At 40.7% G+C, this 19,393-nt stretch overlaps 1 protein-coding gene across 11 annotated transcripts in view; it reads right to left on the bottom strand.

Annotated features, from left to right (window-relative positions):
* Positions 1-19,393, bottom strand: part of LPP (LIM domain containing preferred translocation partner in lipoma) — a 679,749-nt gene that overhangs the window by 281,096 nt on the left and 379,260 nt on the right. Inside the window, exon 1 of one of the 11 annotated variants that reach the window (XM_086674977.1) lies at positions 17,217-18,185. The exons of the other annotated variants lie outside the window; for them this stretch is intronic. The gene's annotated coding sequence lies outside the window, so the exon portion shown is untranslated. Of the gene's footprint in view, positions 1-17,216; positions 18,186-19,393 lie in introns of those variants that run through there. 11 annotated transcript variants of the gene reach the window in all.

Below are 19,393 nucleotides of genomic sequence, written 5' to 3'. Positions count from 1 at the left end.
TGCCCAGTGCGGGGTCCAATGCAGGGCTTGATCTCAGGACTGTCAGATCATGACCTGAGTTGAAATCAAGAGTCAGATGCTGAATGGACTGAGCCACCCAGGTGCCCCAAAACTGTAGTCGTTTATTACAAGATGATGCCAGGAACTGCATGTGACAGCATCTTGAAGAGGGATGAAGAAACACTACAACAGTGTTAATAATACTGCATTCTCTCTCTCCCTCCCTCCCTCTGTTTATGTTTATGTGTGTTTACATATATTTCATACACATTTATCAAAAGAACAGAAATAATCTTGGCAATTCGGATATACAACAAGTACATCATCATGTTCGCTTATTTTTTCTCCTCTGAAATACCCACATAAATACATAGTAATAGTTAGCAGGTTTTCAATTATACAGTTTTGACATTTTTCAACTTCAGAATTTTACAACCTGGATCTACAGTCCAAGGGCAAAAGCAAAGTGTATATATCTCAACCTTAGGACTCAGAGAATGCCAAGTCTCTCATGCTGGTCCATTCAGTTAGAGAAAGGGACATTTCTCTCTGTCTCTTTCCTTCTTCACTGGTGACAGTGCTGCCAGAGTTGTGAGAGAGCTGTCTCTCATGAATCCATTCAGTTGCCAAGAAAATGCCTCACACTCAAAAGTCAGTGTGCAAAAATAAGGAGAATAAAAAGGAAAAACAAAACAAAACAAAAAAAGTAAAATAACCTGGCATACATTAAGCAACATGGCGAGGCACAGGAATAGAGAAATGTAAAAGGAAGAGGGGGTCAGGCCAGTGCATTTTTACAACTCCTATGAACAAGTTATAAAAGTCAGGTATTAAAATGCCAAGGGCAACAAGTTCAATAAACATCTAATATGTTATTCTACTTTTCTGAGGACTCCCAATTCTCTAAATGAGTCACCAGTTCTCTGTGGAACTATTTAAAAAAAAAAAAAAAAAAAAAAGGTAAGCCAAGTGATTTATTTGTTCCTTTAGGATCCCTGAAAGGTAGGGTCCCTAGAGAAAAGATCGAATGACAAGTAAATTTGCTAGAACTCAGTGGAAACAATTTCATTTTTAAAATAAGAAATAGGAGCACCTGGGTGGCTCAGTCGGTTAAGCAGCCAACTTCACCTCAGGTCATGATCTCAAGGTCCATGGGTTTGAGCCCTGTGTTGGGCTCTGTGCTGATGGCTCAGAGCCTGGAGCCTGCTTCAGATGCTGTGTCTCCCTCTCTCTCTGCCCCTCCCCTACTCATGATCTGTCTCTTTCTCTCAAAAGTAAATAAGTATTTAGAAAGGAAAAGAAAACTAAAGAAAAAGAAATAAAAGGAAAATATGTTTTCTCAGCTCTTCAGGCAATGATGTTTCATTTTAATAATACCAAGTAACTTTTGTTCAAGTTTTCAAACTATTGTAGAAAAACTGCATGGATGGAATTTTTCATGAGGAAGGAGTTTATATCACAGAAGGAAGTTAGATTGTCTTCAACAGGTTTAATGTTAAAAAAGAAGTTGGTTGAAGAGATCTGGGGTTGAGAAGGAAGATGATGTGGGAAGTATTAAAAATAAGGCCCACATATAAAAATATGAAAGAAAAAAAAAAAGCAAGGGAACAGGATATAGAATAATTCAGATATAAAACATGAGACATGAACATGCCAATAAATAGACATAATTTACATAGAAAATATCCTGTGATTATTTTATGCCATGACCAAATCCACACGTACACACACAAAAAATACCTAAAGTTAAAAAAAAAAAAAACCCAAAAACCTAAACCTATTTTTTTCTAGTCTAAAAGTGGAAAAAGGAGCTTACTTTTTAAAGAAAAAAAAAAAATCCCTCATTTAATTCTTGTTCTTATCAGAGAACCTTCTTTGTCAGTTTTAACAGCAGATTAATCACTTTCGCAACCTACGGAAAAAGTTTTCTGGAAAGCGTAACAGCCTGCAAGTGTAAATGACAGTATTACTTTTCCTGCAGCTCAGCCGCCTACAAATTCTCTCTCATCCATGACTCAGCAGGAGGTAAAAAGGGGCTAATGAAAGGGGCCACGTTTCCTTTTAAAATGTATGAACTTTCTTTCAGCATACAGAACTGTTAAAAAAAAATCCTCCCAAACCTTGATAGAAAAGTAAAGCAGCCTTTCATGAATGCTTGCCAGTTATATACCTAGAAACATCCTTCCAAATCATGCTAAAAAATAAGTGCGCTGCCTGCTCCCCAGCCCAAGGCTTCACATTATAATTGATTAAGGATCGATAGGGATTAAGGATTTAAGGATTTAGTAATACATTTCTGTATTACATTTATAGCATTATTGGGAGGAGGGGATCAACAAAAGGCTGCTTTGCTGAAGCTAAGAATTCAAGAGGAAAAGATAAAAAAACATAGAACTTTGTGGTCAAGAGAAGGGACTTGTCCTGGGGCTTTCCCTCCTAGTAAAATACCGCTTGATTTGATTGAGTAAACAGCTCTCTAGAAGTGGTCAGGTTCTGAGGGAACCATTACAGAGGTAGGGGAATTATATTTTATGAGATCTTTTATCCTACAGAAAAAAGAAAAGAAAAAGATGTGCTCACTTTGTTGGAAATGTTTGTGAACTAGTGAGATGGTCTCATTTATAAACATTTATCAAATATTTACCGAGTGCTTGATCCCTGCTAGAGAACACATTAAGCACTGGGCATCGAGGACAGGAAGCTTAAGGAGATAGTCAAGGTCATGGTCTATGTCCTTGTGGAACTCATGAAGGGTGGAGAGTGGGTGATCGTGTGGGAGGAGGCAGTAAGTACATGAACATTTACAGGACAGGGTGAAAAGAGGAAGTTTAAAAAGAAAGGTTAGGAAGTTTAAAAAGAAAAATACAGGGGCACATAGCAAGGGTACCTAAACTAAGTAAGAGCAAGGAGGTTGATGAACAGTTCTCAAGGCCAATGACTTCCATGATGAGACATGGCAATAGAGAGCTGGGGACAACAGACTGTTCGAGGCAGAGAGAATAGCATATGACTGTCCAGTGGCAGTTCAATGCCCTCAAGGATCTGAGAGAAAGAAGTCCATCCAGCATGCAGCATAAGAAGGGAAATTGTAGGAGAAGAAAATTAAAAGGCATAAAACATCTAAAAAGGAAAGTACGATTAATATTTCTATTTTACTTATGGTAAACAATCAAAAATGGTTACTAGTCCAAGTTTGCATAGCACGTAAGTGAGATTCAAACCCATTTCTATTTGATTTCAGAATCGGTTTTCTTAATTGCTCTGTTATACTACTGGGCTAAGGAGATAAGGTGCTAGACAGGGGAGCAGCATGATGAGATCTGCCTTTTAGAAGCAGCTGGGGGGAAAGGGGAGTGTGGACATGGAAACCAATTAAGAGGGTATTATCAGTGTGAAAGCAACATGGTACATGTGAGATGACGGTCATCTGGAATCATTTACAGACAGTGGAGATGGAAAGAAGTAAAGGTCTGTGAAGTACTTTGGAGGCAAAATTGGCAACAAGGGAAAGAGTGGGGCGTAGAAATAACACCAGACTTCCGGCTTAGGAGGCTGGTTCGATGGTGACACCATTCCATTTAACAACACAGGAATAGAGGGAATTCTGGGAAGAAGTTGATAAATATATCTTGACATATTGAGGTTAAGCTTTCCGTGATATATTCAAATGCACCTGGCCAATAGACAGAAAGACCTGGATCTGAAATGCAAAAAGCTTGCCGAGACATATTTATGTAACGACATTATAATACTGGTGGTTGACACCCCAGGAAGTGAAAGTCAACAAATCAAGTATGGGAAGTAGAACAAGAAGAGACTCTAGGAAAGATGCCCCAAACCCCTCATTACCAAAGAAAACCAACATCTAAAGGGAGGTGGCAGAGTGGCACCTGGTGGCTCAGTTGGTTGGGTGTCTGACCTCGGCTCAGGTCATGATTTCACGGTTAGTGGGTTCGAACCCCGCATCAGTCTCTCAGGGAGCCTGCTTTAGATCCTCTGTTCCTCTCTCTCTGCCCCTCCCCTGCTTGTGTGCTCTCTGTCTCTCAAAAATATATAAACATTTAAAGGGAGGCAGCAGAAGAGGAGTTAAGGAGATCCTTAAGAGTAGAATTATTCACAAAACTAGAAAAACCTAGAAAGTCATCAAGATGGCCTGAATGTACTGCAGGTCTCAACAGGGCAGGTAGACTAAGTGAAACTCTGGAAAAAGGCCTACTGAAAGAAAGTCAGCAGTGGGAGAGGAGGCTCCAATGTAGAACCATGGAATCAAAGGTGGATACAGAAAAGAGACTGATGGGGAAATGGAAATGAAGGTCACAGAAGGCAAAGACACTGAGGAAGAGTAGAGTAAGAGCTGTCTGAATGAGAGCTGGAAGAATACGGGGCTATGTTCAGAGGCAGTTTTGGGTTGTTGTTGTTGTTTTAATGTTATAATTCATGAACAAAGCAATGACAAGTTCCAGGGTGCAACCCTGGGAGTGGTGGCTGCAGCTGAGTGGAGATAAAAGTCACAAGAGATATTGGTCAAGGGACAGAGAAGCCAGGGTGTTGAGCCCTCAGATCTTCCAAGATGATGAAAAGCCTGGACACAGGGGACACAGTGGGCTATGTGCCAAGTGGTTGATGAGTGACAGCCAGGACAAGGAGATTTAGGGGATGATGGCAATATGGAGGAGAATGTGGAGGTGCCTGGGTGGCTCAGTCGGTTAAGCGTCTGACTTCAGCTCAGGTCATGATCTCACGGTCCATGAGTTCGAGACCCACGTCAGGCTCTGTGCTGACAGCTCAGAGCCCGGAGCCTGCTTCTGATTCTGTGTCTCCCTCTCTCTCTGCCCCTCCCCGGCTCACGCTCTGTCTCAGAAATAAATAAACATTAAAAAAATGTTTTAAATATGGAGGAAAATGTGTTTTAGTCAGATGCTTTCAACCTCAAAGAAGCATATAAACATATTAGCGAATTGCAACTCAAATGAAGAATGCAAGAGAAGGGGTGCCTGGGTGGCTCAGTTGGTTGAGTGTCCAACTCTTGATTTCAGCTCAGGTCGTGATCCATAGTTCACGTGTGGACAGTGCAGAGACTACTTGGGATTCTCTCTCTCTCTCTCTCTGCACCTCTTCCATGCATGCACATGCTCTCTCTCTCTAAATAAGTACAATTTAAGAAAAAAAGAATGCAAGAGAAATGACAATCAATTCTTCTGTTTGTTAACTTAGAGTTGACCCAAAGGAGCGATGTGACACACAATAGCTCTATTCTCAGAGCAGGTGGGTGAAGGCTTTTCAGCTCTCCACATGCCTAAGGTAGAACACTACTTTGCCCACATTTACTGCCCCATGTGTCCCTCATCACTTCCAGCCAGCATTCCCAAAGAAGACGCTGGCATTCTTACGACTCACTCCTCTGGCACCTTTTTTGCTTCCTGCTTCTCAGCTCCAAGTGACAATGGCTTCTATACCTTAGACTGATCTTCTGTAGAAAATGGTTAGCCTTCTGCGATGGTCAATTTTGCTAGGCTACAGCCCCCGTTATTGAATCAGACACTGATCTAGGTATGGCTATGAAGGTACTTTGTGGATGTGATTAAAGCTCATCATCAATTGACTCTAAAGAAGGGAAATTGTCCTAAATAATCTGGGTCAGCCAGACTGAAAGTTGGAATGGAAGGCCTTGAGAACAGAGGTGAGGTTTCTTTAAAGGCAAAGAAATTCTACTTGAGGACAGCAGTGTCAGATCTGTAGCAAAGTTCCAGCCTCTGCCCTTTCTAACAGTCTACCTTGTGCATGCTGGATTACCTAGCCAGCCCACACAATCACATAACCGAATTCCTTGCAATAAATCTCTTTATCTCCTACTGGCTCTGGTAAAACACTGACTAATATACCTTCTATAAGCATCATCAGTCACACTGGCTGGTCTTCGACTTTTGGTAGAAAGCAAACCATTCATAGGGGCTGCCAATGTAGTGGCCTAATTATATGTAGACCATTCTTGCTGAATTATGATTTCTACCCAAAACCAAACTGTAAGGTTGCTTCTGAAGAAACATGCCTTCCTACACTAAGCCAATAACACTTCTAATATATCTTCCTAAGGGTGTTTCAACAAGATAGGGACTTCCTGGAACCCTTAGAAGGTTCCAGCTATCCCATAAGGAGCGGGTAGCAATGACACAATACAGAAATCTATCAACAATGTGTTAATACTCTAATTAGAAAATAATTAAAATCAGGAAGTGGGGAACAAAAAGTGTCGTAAATATGGAGGAGAAAACATGTCTGAAGAGGCAAAGGTCACAGACATTACTGATACATCAGTCCTTTATAAGTTATCTCTGTCTGCAATTATAATAATACTAAGTGCATTTGATCGTTCTTAAAAACTGGGAAAGGAAGGCTCCATTGAGAAAAACAATTTCAGTAGTAGTACTCTCATGGGAAACATCACAGACCGTGCTGCCCTTGGGCAACATAGCTCTTGGTACCTTGTTAATTGTATTGCATGTAGTATTACAGTTTATATAAGCCACGGTTTGAACCTGAGCTCTTAACTCAATAGGTTCTTTAAAAGTATAGTTAGATCTGGTAATTATGTTAGGCATGGACTAACCAGAAGTACTATAATATATAAGATATGATATGTAATATATAATATATAATATACATAGATGCAATTTTTTTCTTTTAAAAATGTGATTGCTCTTGTCGTTTTTTAGCTTACTTTTGTTAACACAGAGATGTAATGAACGTGTGTGACCTTTCTGTGTTGGAACAGCTGAAGCTCAGAATGTCAATGATAAAAGATCTTAGTCTGGCATCCTGATTTTACATATGATAACTGAAGTTCCAAGGAAGGTAGGTAAGCTTTCCAGTAACAGGACATTAGGTAGAACCAGGTCTAGAAAGCAGGCTTCCCAGATTTTTGCCAGTGTTCTTTCTACTACACGGCTGCTGGGCCAGAAAGCTTTGAAACACATTCGCATACACACCTCCATATCCCTCGCTCTCCCTACCCTTAGCAAAATCCCCCGGGATGCTTTTGGCAGGACTCAGAAATTGCTTTGGCAACTACAACAACATTCCTGGAATCCATTTGCAAATGCTGGTCAGCAAAGCCTGCTCATTCCCTTTTTGGTATTACTCACTCAGTAAAGGTTAAGTGTATGTGAATTATCACAAGTTTATTTTTATTCTCCTACCACCCCCTTTTTTTGGTAAGTGATCATTGACTACCAAGCACAGGAAATACATTTCACTGAATGATTTTCTAAAATCAAAACTCCATCTGGGCTGCAGCTAAGACAGATTTAGGGATGTTCATTTATAACATTAATACCAGCTATCCTAAGCCACTGAAAGATAATCGGGGTGGACAAGGGGTCTTTGCTTTTTCCTGAAAGTACTTCCCAGGCTGATGCTTGGCTACCCCGCTCCCTAATCTGCTGTGTACATGAAGTCCAGAAGCAGCTGGCGATCGCATTGTGACTCAGTGCATCACAGGGAGAGAGGGCCAGAGGAGGAACTAACTCAGAATTGTAGACCACACATCTCAACTAGCAAGTACTCCGTGTGGTCTCGTTACTTGGACAGATCAAATCGAAAAAAGGAAAAAAAAAAGTGAGAGGAGGGATGCTAAAGTCAGCCTCCTTAAAGTCAGCCCCCTTAAAAAATTCACAGGCACACACAAACACTGGCTCTCTTCATTCTGGGTTAAATTAATATCATAATAGCTAAACTTAGCAGCATAACACAGACTGATGAGGAAAACGTTACACGAAGAAAAATGTCTAAATAGAGCTGTGGTGGTCCCAAGAGGAGGGGTTGAAATTCGTACCCATAGCAGACATCTAGAGAGAGAAAAAGTATATAAGCTTGACATATTAAGACCCAAACTGCTGGCTGTTACAAAGCTGATCAACCAAGATGTTACAAACACCTTGAAAAGAAAGGAAATCATAATGGGTCACTGGGAACCATGAAGGTCACTCAAGTTGGAAGTGAGTTACTATAACCAACCAGACTTGTGTTTAAGTGTTCCTTTCTCTCTCTCACCAGGACAGTTGGCAAGGGAGAGCAGTTCTACTCAATAAATAGTTAAAGTGGTGTTAAAAATCATAGTTCTACTTTTGTTTTGAGACAGGTTTGAGTACACAATGATATGTAGATGTAGGAACAAGTCGTCTCTTTTTGAAAAACTCATTCTATGTTTCTAACACACTATAGTTAAGAGGAATATTGTTTCCGTTTCTATTCTGAAAGACGCTGGGCAATGACAAAAGAAAGAGATAGGGAGGGAGGAATAGAGAGAGGAGGAGAGAGGGAGGAAAATAGAGGAGAGGAGAGGAGAGGGAAGGGAAGGGAAGGGAAGGGAAAAGAAGAGAAAGGGAGGGAGAAAGAAAGGAAGGAAGGAAGGGAAGGAAGGAGACAGGAAGGGAGGAAAGAGGGAGGGAAACGTTTATTGTTTTTAAATTTGTCCTTATACACATGTACCGATAAAAGGTGCTTCATGCTGCAAAACTATTGTACATGTGTATACATATATACATACATACAAATATTTACACAAATTTCTAAAAATATTTACATTATATATGGTTATAAAATATTTATATAAATGACTTACACATGTGAGCAAAAGAAAAGTAGGCTCATTATAGAAAGTTTAATATACACAGAAGTATAAGAAAGAAGTATTATCTCGCATAACCCCCAAAATAACTGTTAGTGTAGAATCCCTTTAAATGTTTTAAAATACGCAAGTGGGGGCGCCTGGGTGGCTCAGTCGGTTGAGCGTTCAGCTTTGGCTCAGGTCATGATCTCACGGTTTGTGAGTTCGAGCCCTGCGTCGGGCTCTGTGCTGACAGTACAGAGTCCGCTTGAGATTTTCTGTCTCCCTTTCCCTCTGCCCCCCCCCCCCCGCTCTCTCTCTCTCTCAAAATAAATACACGTTAAAAAACATGCCTATGTACTTATATGTATATGAAAATGTGAGTCAATTCAGAAAATATATAGATTTGTATCTAATTATGAAAAATATATAATAGATGTGGATGGTGTCGTTTCCTACTTCACACAGAGAAAACTATACACACAAGAAATTGCAACTATCAAAGAAATAAAAACTGAAGTAGAATTTTTATTTTTTTTTTTAATTTTTTTTTCAACGTTTATTTATTTTTGGGACAGAGAGAGACAGAGCATGAACGGGGGAGGGGCAGAGAGAGAGGGAGACACAGAATCGGAAACAGGCTCCAGGCTCTGAGCCATCAGCCCAGAGCCCGACGCGGGGCTCGAACTCACGGACCGCGAGATCGTGACCTGGCTGAAGTTGGACACTTAACCGACTGCGCCACCCAGGCGCCCCAAAGTAGAATTTTTAAATCTAAGACACCACAATTATACATAAGGAATATCACAGATATTTTCAGATTAAGTTTACACAACTAGAAAGTACTGGCATAGAGAGAGAGGAGAATGAGAGAGAGAGAGCTGGATGAGTGTACCTTACAATGAGAGGACAGACCACTTTGCAGTTGATAAAAAGGTTCTCGCTTATTTCTGCACAACTCAATATTTTCACCCAATATTACTGTTCCATGTTTCTTATGGGAAATGAGGCTCAAAGATACCAACTACACTGGTTAAGGTCGCCAAACCAGTAAGTGGTGGGCTAGAAAGAACTTCAGTGACTGTCTTAAAACAGATTATTTTACAGGTGGCAAAGCTAACACAGAATCTATAATGTTCTGTGAAGACGTGTGATTCTCTTGATCATTTTGAATTTCCGCTTCTGGAAATCTGCTCACTGGTGACAGAGATTCTGATGGAAATATCACCTCTTCAGGGGTACACAGTAAGATGCAGCCCCCTCCCCTCCCTGACTCCTATCACTCTAGACAGGATATGCCTACAATAGTTTTTTTTTTTTTTTTTCCAGACAAAAATAGCTCTGACTTTAGGACTCCAAGTGTTCCGATTCAGTGTTTTTAACCTGTTTTGTTATCTGAGATAGAGAAGATGGACCTTAAAGGCACTACCACACAAAGAAAAGGACACTGGACAGCAAGGTAGGAACCTTACTCAAAAGTCATCATCACTGAAGAGTCCTGCAAAGGAGCAAGTCATGTCTTCTGTGCTTTTCCATGTGGAAGGAACTAAGGCAACATTGTATCAGCCTACCAGCTACCATGGCAGGGAGTGAGCTAACAACTAAGATGAAAAATGTCATTTCCTCTAAGCTGGTGCCTTTGGACTGAGCAGTGCCTATGCTCGTTTAATTCTATTTAAATTCTGTATATTTAAAGGAAGCTTACCAATTGGTTTGAACCAAAGCAAATCCTTGGTCCATCAGAAGTCTGTAAAAGCCAAAAAATATGAAAGGGCTGTGACTTTTTCTGAACCACGCTGGGGATAAATCAATGGCCTGAAGCAGAATAAACAACAACAACCACAAAACACTGCAACAGCGACCAGGAGCCTCAACTGTTCAGATCAGGGCCCCCATCAACAGACTGTTGTTGTGGGGCTCGGGACGGCTATTCAGAGGGCAGGCAGAATTCAGTCAGGCTTCTTTCCATGCACTTCCACGCATCTCCAGCCACGGCTTGAAAGCCAGCGGTCCACAAAGGTAATCCCAGGTTATCCTCCAAATCCAGTCCATAAACCAAATAACCCATTTCGTTTGGTGTGGTTTGGTCCGGTGGAGTAGAAGAGAATGACCCCCAAGTGGTCCTCACAGGCAAGAACTGATGAGAAACCATTTCTCAGCATCCTTCAGTCAAGAAGTCCCCATCATCAGCAACGCTAATTTAATAAAACCGGAGCGATGGTGCTATAATTGGATTGCCATTATAGCTAGTGGGTTTCCAGGGTAACTGTGTTCTTGCCACAGATAAAATCCACCTCGCAGCACAAAGATTAAGGGTTTGGGAAAAGTCGGCATCAAACAAGAGGTCAAGAATCCCAGCTAAAGAGGACTATATCCAAAGCAAATTGGTTAAAGTGGGCTACGTTCGAAACCCCAGCCCTGCCACGTCTTAGCTGTATGATTTCGGAAAAACACATTTCACTTCTCTGGGCCTCGTTTCTTCTTCTGTGAAAAGAGCATCATGATGGTATCTGCCTCCAAAGTTTGTTATAAGGATGAAACAGGTAATTTAAACAGTAACTGGTACGTGTTAAACCCTGACTAAATCTTTAAAAAAAGGGGGGGGGGAGGGGATATTTCAAGTGCCCCTAAACCTAGATAGTCCAGAAGCCCGGAAAACTAGGAAACTAACTTTTATGTTTGTTGGTTGGTTGGCTTACACATGTGTAGGGACAGTACCCTGAAAGCTTGTGAAGAGAGCCCGAAATGGCTTATAAAATCAGGTTGCCTTGTGCTTGTGGTCATGTTATTACTGCCCCCACGGGCCTGACTTCTGGGAATGGGCCGCCTTGTCAGAGGCAATTCGGCGAGTCTTAATTGAGGAGGGACACAGCTTTTCAGGCCACAAATTAAGGATCGGGAAATCATCGTTGCTCAGGGTGTAACAGCTAACTGGAATGTTTCCTAGCCATAAATACAGCAGGCCCATTTAGCATGTTTCCCCTTGGGGGAAAGACTCAGCCGCTGCAAAAGTAACAGTTTATGAAGAAAAAGGGGGAATTTTCCTTTTGAGTGAAAAACAAGACCAGCAACAAAAATGAGCACTATAAAAAGGTTTTTGAATGTACGAATTTCAGGGTGCGTGGGGGAGGTGGATAAACTTCGTGAGATCTAGTACTATTAAAGAGGGATTTGAAAGGTGAAGAGCAAGAATTATCTTCAGCCGGAAAACCCATCACGTTGGGTCATCTGTCCCCCTCCCCCCACCTCCCTGCCCCCAGCTCCCCCCACAAGGAGAAATTCAGCTGACCAAGAAGAAACCCCTCATAGGAGCCTGTGCCCACACTCGCAAAACAACTTCCAGGCAGCAAACAGCAAAGCGGTGAGAAAGATGAAGTTTGAGAGCAAGAACATGCGCGCACACACACACAAAAGTTTCTGTTGTCCTAAGATTAAATGCTGAGGCAGGAAGAGATACTATTCTTGAATCAAGTGAGAAAAGATGGCAAAGCGCGATATTAAAATGCAGCACCCTGGAATAAGTTTGCCTCTATAAAAACTGTTATGTTCTGTATGTGATTTAAATTAATGCCTATATTTGTTGGAGATAAAATTAAAATGAAGATAAACGGTGCCAACATATAGCGTGTTCGCCGGAGCAATAAATAAGGCAGTGAAAGGTACTTTACATTTCAGTCACATGTATCTGAACGGGGAGCTCAAAGCATTTGAGGAACATTTGTTAATTAAATGCTATACTAGGTTTGCGAGGCACTCAGACGGTTCATATCCACGTCTTTCAAAAAGAAGACAGGGAGGTTCAATGACCTGGGACCCTTCCGGATGTTGCTGACGTGGAAGGTCCAGGGTCCAGAAGGCAGCAGGCTTTCCAGTTTAGTGGTTTCTCGGCCTGATGGAAGGGCCCAGAGCGCAGAGCTATGCTGTCTCCTGACAGACCTCGGATGTCCAGCCTTCTCTATCAACCACCCGAGTGGCAGGCAAGATTATAGTTTTAGCAAGGGAGAAAGGCAATCATTTTACAATAATGCATTAACAACAAATCTCTCCTTCCCCCCCCTTACCTTGCAAGAGTGTCCCAGGGATGATTAAATACTGTCACATCATTTATCCTCTGCTTGAAAACTTGTCTAAAGTATTGATTAGTGATGTCCTCTCTTACGTTGATCTCTTCAACCCTGTCCTCCACATGTCCTGTCAGAGCCTCCCAGCACCCAGCTGCTGGTAGCTGGTCACCGGCTTTCTGTTTCTTGAACCCCATTCTTCATTCCACAAACCCACAGAACCCAGTCTGCGCTCAGAGGTCTGCTGGATAGGAGGCCAGATTAGCTTATGAAACTAAATCACCTAATACTTGGGGATACTGGGTTCACTATAATCTTTGACGTTTACATATGTTTGAATTCCCCAAATAGAAAGTTCGAAGAAGTCAAAGGGGGGTGCGTTCCCAGAAACCCAGGAAGCCCATCGATGGAGACAATGCTCCTGTCTTGAGCTACTAGGAAAGTGTGCTGTCCAGGTTAGGGCCTCTGGCTTCTGAAGGTGAGGCTGTAAATGAAACACAGAAGTCACTTGTGTGACGGGTCATGTTAGGCTGATCCAGGTGAAATTTTAGGGAGTCTTAGAGATCACCTAGTAGACGCCTGTGTTTTTTAGAGCAGAAAAATTTTCAACTGTATTTGTATCTTCCTTTTAAACTTCCCAGTTGAAAAAACACATTCAAGTCCATTATAGTTTGATACACATATCAATGCGATAGATGCAGAATCCCTGTTCTGCCTCTTCTCCACGGGTTAGTAGTCTACCTCTTTGTGCCTGGGTTTCTCACCTGTACCATGGAGATCACGAGCTTGCCTACCTTCATGAGGGGCTAAAGGACTCTACATATGTAAAGTACTTACAACAGTGCCTGGTATATAGGACACAATCATTGACTGTTAACCATTATTCTTATTCCTGATGCGATAGACATCAATGCTGCTCTCTGAATTGGTCCTGCTCTCTGCTGTCTGGCACCCTTATGGCTAAGTGGAACCATATGAATCATTGCGGCTAATGAGCTGTGAGTGGAAGTCCACTTGTGTGACTTACAGGCCAGGGCATGCATTTGCCAGGTCAAGATCCTCAGAGCTCTTTTACTCTGGGCTGGGGGCCAGCAATGTTAGAGATGGTGCCCATTCCTTCATCCTGCAAGGAAGCCCTTCTGACCCACTATGAACAAGTAGCACAAGCAATGAACCTTTGTTTTAAGCATTGGGATTTCGGAGTATTTGCTGCCACGGCTTGGACTACCTTACCTGATACCTCTTACTTTGGTTTACAAAATACTTTCACTTCTATTATTCACATTTAACTCTTGTAATCAAAAGAAGAGTGCAGCATGGATGCATCGGGCAGACGTGAATTTCAGCCCAACCAGTGCAATCCTCACCAAACGGACTGAGGCAGTCATGCTGATATAGCTACAAGTCAGGGGCTTGAGACTTCTGGTCAACCCAAGGTGTCCCTTAAACACACACTCCTCCAATTCAAAGACTTTAGGGCTCTTAACGTCAACAACGTACCTACCACATTAACCTTAACCCAAACACTAATTAGAACTACTAACATTTACCGAGTACTTACTATGATATGCCATCAAAAAAGATGCCACTGTTCATAAAATGTACCATCAGTTAATGCAGCAGCAGAAACCAACCAACAAACAACCCACTACTACAGAAATGATGACACAGTGTTTTATTATTACTTAGAATTTTTATCATATGCTTAAAGAAATGTCTTAAAATTATTTATACATACTACGTCTTTTATTCTGTGTCATCCACTACTTATACACAATGAAAAATATAAGTGAAACAAATTGGAAGCATTCCTAAAGCTTCTTCCTATTCAGTTTAACTCTTTCAATCACTTTGCAACTGAAGATCATGGGAGTTCCATGTGTGTCTGTTTGTTTGTTTCCATAATGCCGTCATCTCTCAGCCAACAAGAGCAATGACCAAAGACACTGGTCTCCAGGATTTTCTTCCAAGTAAGTGCCCATGTGCATGTGTGACAATGTCAATGATGCCATAATTGCTATCTCAGTAACAGCACTTTGTTAGAAATGTTCAAGATGTGCATGAATATGGGACTTAAGTTGATGAGCGACAAGCATGTTAGAGGCACAGTGCTTAACTATCCACACGTACTGTAGTTATACTTCGTAACAACAGCATGAGGTAGGCTCTGTATGATTACAACCATTTTGACATCAGAAACTGAGGTCCTTCTGGAGATTGCTGCTTGCTGAAGAACACATAGGCAGTGAGAGGAGGATCTAAGGTTTTCCATCGAAGGTAGCTGACACCTTTAAAACAACTGCTTTCAGCAAATATGGGGTCAGGCTTCTCATAACAGCAATTAGATTAGTTTGCTTTTTGTTTGATGAAAGTGGGGGCACAAGAATTACAAACTCAAAGGAAAGTGTTCAAAGATTTAAGTCTCTTAAAGTTTACATATTGGGCTTCTTATTTTGTTTAAAGCAAACCAAAGGGAAATTGACCCTTGTATTACTGCCAACTCCTTTCGATATAAATAGACAACTTAGCAGATGTCTGGGCCTCCTTTAAGTTATCTTGAAATAATTATTGGTAGGATCTGCAGACAGGCCTATCTTTTGAAAATACTGGCATATATGTGCAGTGAACTCAGACATACAACATCCGTATGCACACAAACCTACATGGGATAAGCTCTTCGAACACATTTTCAACACATCTAGTTTTACTGGTGTCTATGTTTCTGCATGGACATTATCTTTGGAAAGGCAAAGATATCATCACTATTAAATATGAAGACCAAACGTATGCTTGATTCTCATGGAGCATGAAATTAGACTCAATCTATGGCCAGAGGGGAAAACCTTACTGAACAACTATAACAGTTGCTTTTTTTTTTTTTTTTTTTAACAGTTCTTTATCTCTTCTCCTATTTTAAGGACAGTTAGCACAACTGAACAATTACTTAGGAGGTACAATACAGAGCTTTGAGCGTAGCTCTTTATACACTTATCAAATGAGTATTATAATTTGCTATAATTCTCCCTCCTGATTATATACAGTAGCTATTTCGTTCTCTAAATAATATCTTATACATTTTTTTTAGAAGTTGGTTAAATTGCTTAGGAGAATATTAGGCTCAGTTTCTTTGAAGGGTAATATAGTGGGAGTGACTGTATAATTATCTCTACCGGGCTCTCACCCACTATACAATGTCGTCTACTACATCGATTGCTTTCCTGTTGAGAACTCTAGTTAATCCTACTAACGAACACACAGGAAAATGAGGCAGGCGGGTTTTATTTTTAACTCGGGACTGGGAGAATAAGAGAAAGAAATACTAAGATTGATCAAATCTGGTGCATTTGCAATTTTTATTTTAAGCCATTTTAGATGCATGTGCTACCAAATAGGTACAGTAATTCGGGAATTACCATTACTTGTGTACCAGTGTCTTATCTGGTAATCTCTGCCTGAGACCAACTATCCTCTAAGCCACTCCACAGCTGGGCTCCTCTGTGCCTGGCAATTACTACTCTATTCTGGGTGGGGAGTTTTATTATATTTTAAATTGATGTGGATTTTATTCTCAAAATGCTAAGCATTCCAAATGCTTCATACATACTAGATTTTTACAAACAATCCAATGGCTTCCAGCAGAAAGAAGTTTAACACACGTCTTTCAATAAATGCACCAGGATTTCTAGAAGAATTCCATTTTTCACTGTCATTCAAGAATCTGACCATATGTATGTCGCCCTGAAAGACAGAGAGTTCAAGGGCATGGTCTGTGGGTGTCTTACTTCTGTGCGCATGATCAGTGACTGACACAGGAACTGGCAATTGTACCCTTCTCTGCCCCAAATTATGACTAGATTACACTAATTGCATGCAGTTACTCAAAACTAGAAGTACAAACTTTTATACACCTAGATTAGTGAATTAGACTATCATAGTGCTATTATTCAAAACAAACCATCACTAAACTGAAGTCCTAGTCATTTAAAGACATTACCACCAAAGTCCATTTGGGGTTACCGTAGGGTTGGAAGTAAGAACAGAGATTGACTACAAATAGGTACAAGTTTTCTCTTTGGAGTGAAAGAAACGTCCTAAAATTAGATTGGGTAATGGTTACAAAATCAAGGAAGCATTGAGTTGCAACAAAACAAAACAAAACCCTCTGCCCAAACTTCACAAACACAACTACTGTTGGTATTTTTGATTGGTTATTAGGTCATCAATTCAAATGTTCAGATTGGGAGCTAGACCATATTGGCTAAAATGCCATCTCTGCACCTTGCTAGTTTAGCAAGTTATATCTCTCTGGGACACAATCTCATCTGTAAAATGGAGGGAAATAATAGGTCACCTCACTGAGTGGTGAGGAGAATCAAACAGTAACATAGTAAGTTTTCAATGTCTACTGGTTATCATCCCATGTGTTTTACTTAATTTTAATTTCTTAATATTGAAAATGATCCTTCTCTGGTGCAAGGGGTAATTGACAGGTAGAACTCCTATAAAATACTAGCTAGTTAAGCACTATCCTAAATAATCCTGTGATTTACCTCTGAGTTTCATTCACAATCCAGGGCTCCTCCAATAGAAGGATATCCAGAACTCTCTTTCTAGAGCACACTTCTAATTTCTTCTCTGAAACCTTCAGTGCTCCAGTCTTCTCCCAAACTGCTACCCCTAACAGCCCCAGCTGCCAGCACAATAAAGAGCCCAATGTACAAATTCATGGCATTGCACAGAATCCAAGCTGTCCTGCCGATCCTCACCAATGTATTCTTTGTACTATATTCTTTCTCTGTTCCACATACTTCATTCTCCAAGTACATCCAGTTCCTTACCAAGCTGCAAACACCATTCTTTTACACACATTTATTGTTGCAATTATAGTTCCTTTTGCCTGGACTACCTGTAGTCTGTTTCAAAAACTCCTAGAAACCCTTTGTGACCTAACTCAAATGTCACATCCTCTTCCTGGCCTCACCCTTCTCTGTGACCTCATAGTAAGACATACACAGCTCCATGTAAGCACACATCAACACTCTCTCTCCCCTTCAGGGCCAGCAGAAACTGTCCTTCCCACACTTCCCCCCATGCTGTAACCTTACCAAGCTCTTATGGTTTACCTTGGTTTTACCTCTCTCTCTTTCCTCTTCCAGAAGCCCCCTGCATTTGCTTTCCCTGTGCCATTAACCTAGAAAACTCCCACAGGTTTCTCAGACCTCTGTTTGGAGATGACCACCTCTCAGAAACCTCCCAAGGTCCACCAAGACCAGGTTTTCATTATCTGCCCCATGAGCTTCCAGAGTACCCTTTGCTGATCCTGAATATCAGTCTCTAACATCATATGGACAATTGTCTATTGAGGGACATTCTGTGAGAGGCTAGGTTTTATATAACTGTTGTTAGTCCCTAACTCCAGCACCTAGAGAGTCTTTGGTGTATGGCAGATACTCAATGCATATTTGTTGAGTGAATGTACTGATTATCTCCTTCAGAAATAATTTCAGTCTGTGAATTATATGGTAAGTGAAATCTAAAAAAAAAAAAACAAAACTGTTATAAGAAAATTCTGAGTTACCAAGTTCACCTCCCAGTTGCTGGAAAAAGGTCTTACATGCTTGCATTCTTATTATGGAGCCTGGTACACACAAGATGCTCAATTATATTTGCTGAAATTTCATAAAAGTGAAATGTTTTGCCAGATTCTGAGCCACTGAACACTTTCTACCAATGACCAATTTCTATGATGCTCCTGAGTAGATAAATTGATAGTGACATTATAAATCACAGAGCTGGAAAATTCATTTATTTCAACTTCCACATTTTATAAATAAAAAAAGTTGGGTTCAGTAAAAAAGTAAATTACGCATGATTATGCAGATAGGATCCCCAAAGACTACCTCCACCTAAATTAATGTCATTAAAGGTGTCTGACTTAGAAAGATTTATGTCATAGCTGAAGCCAGATTTAGAGTTATGAGTATGAACTATGCAGGTACCAAATACTGGAAATAAAAGTTGGAAATAAATTTGGACATAAATAGATTACCAGTGTGTGTGTGTGTGTGTGTGTGTGTGTGTGTGTGTGTGTGTATACATATATATGTGTGTGATTAGATTAAACAGGTGTTGCTAATCATGAAAAGAGGCATAAATAAACTCTTGGCTTGACATGAGTCATCATTTGATGGGCTATTTCAAGAGAGAATTGATATTTCTAAATGGCTGATACCACGAGAGGCAATACTAAAGAACCACAGAAGTAGAAAATAATCACTAATGATTTCTTTTATGGAACAAATCCATAGACTATGAAGAGTTACAACTTAAGGATTCATAGTATTGGAAATTTCCACTTGGAAGATTTTAAGCCTTTAAAAACCCTCCAAAATTGACACCTAGGAGTAAGTATGTGACTCAACTAGCTATCGGTAGCACTGTAGGATAATTGGAAAACTTACTAGGAAAAATCATTTCATATCTCCGTTCTTCAGCATACTCATGTAGAAAAGAAAACATACCGTGTGCTCACTTCTCTCTCTTCAGAATGCAAGAACGTCCCTAAAGTACCCCCAAAGCACAAGCTTATAAAGGTATGGTAAAGAACACCCGGATTCTTTGCTCCTCAGAGACAAAACTCAGCATAGGTAATCTGAAGCCTAAAATCACAAGTATCTATCTCCCGTCATAGGACTGAAGGCATCTATTCCCATGGCCCACCTTGGCT

This window comes from Puma concolor, chromosome C2 (assembly GCF_028749965.1).
Source record: "Puma concolor isolate L17-30 chromosome C2, mPumCon1.1.hap2, whole genome shotgun sequence".
Lineage (NCBI taxonomy): Eukaryota > Metazoa > Chordata > Mammalia > Carnivora > Felidae > Puma > Puma concolor.
Note: the sequence above shows the minus strand (reverse complement) of the source record. Positions and strands in the feature narration are given on the sequence as shown.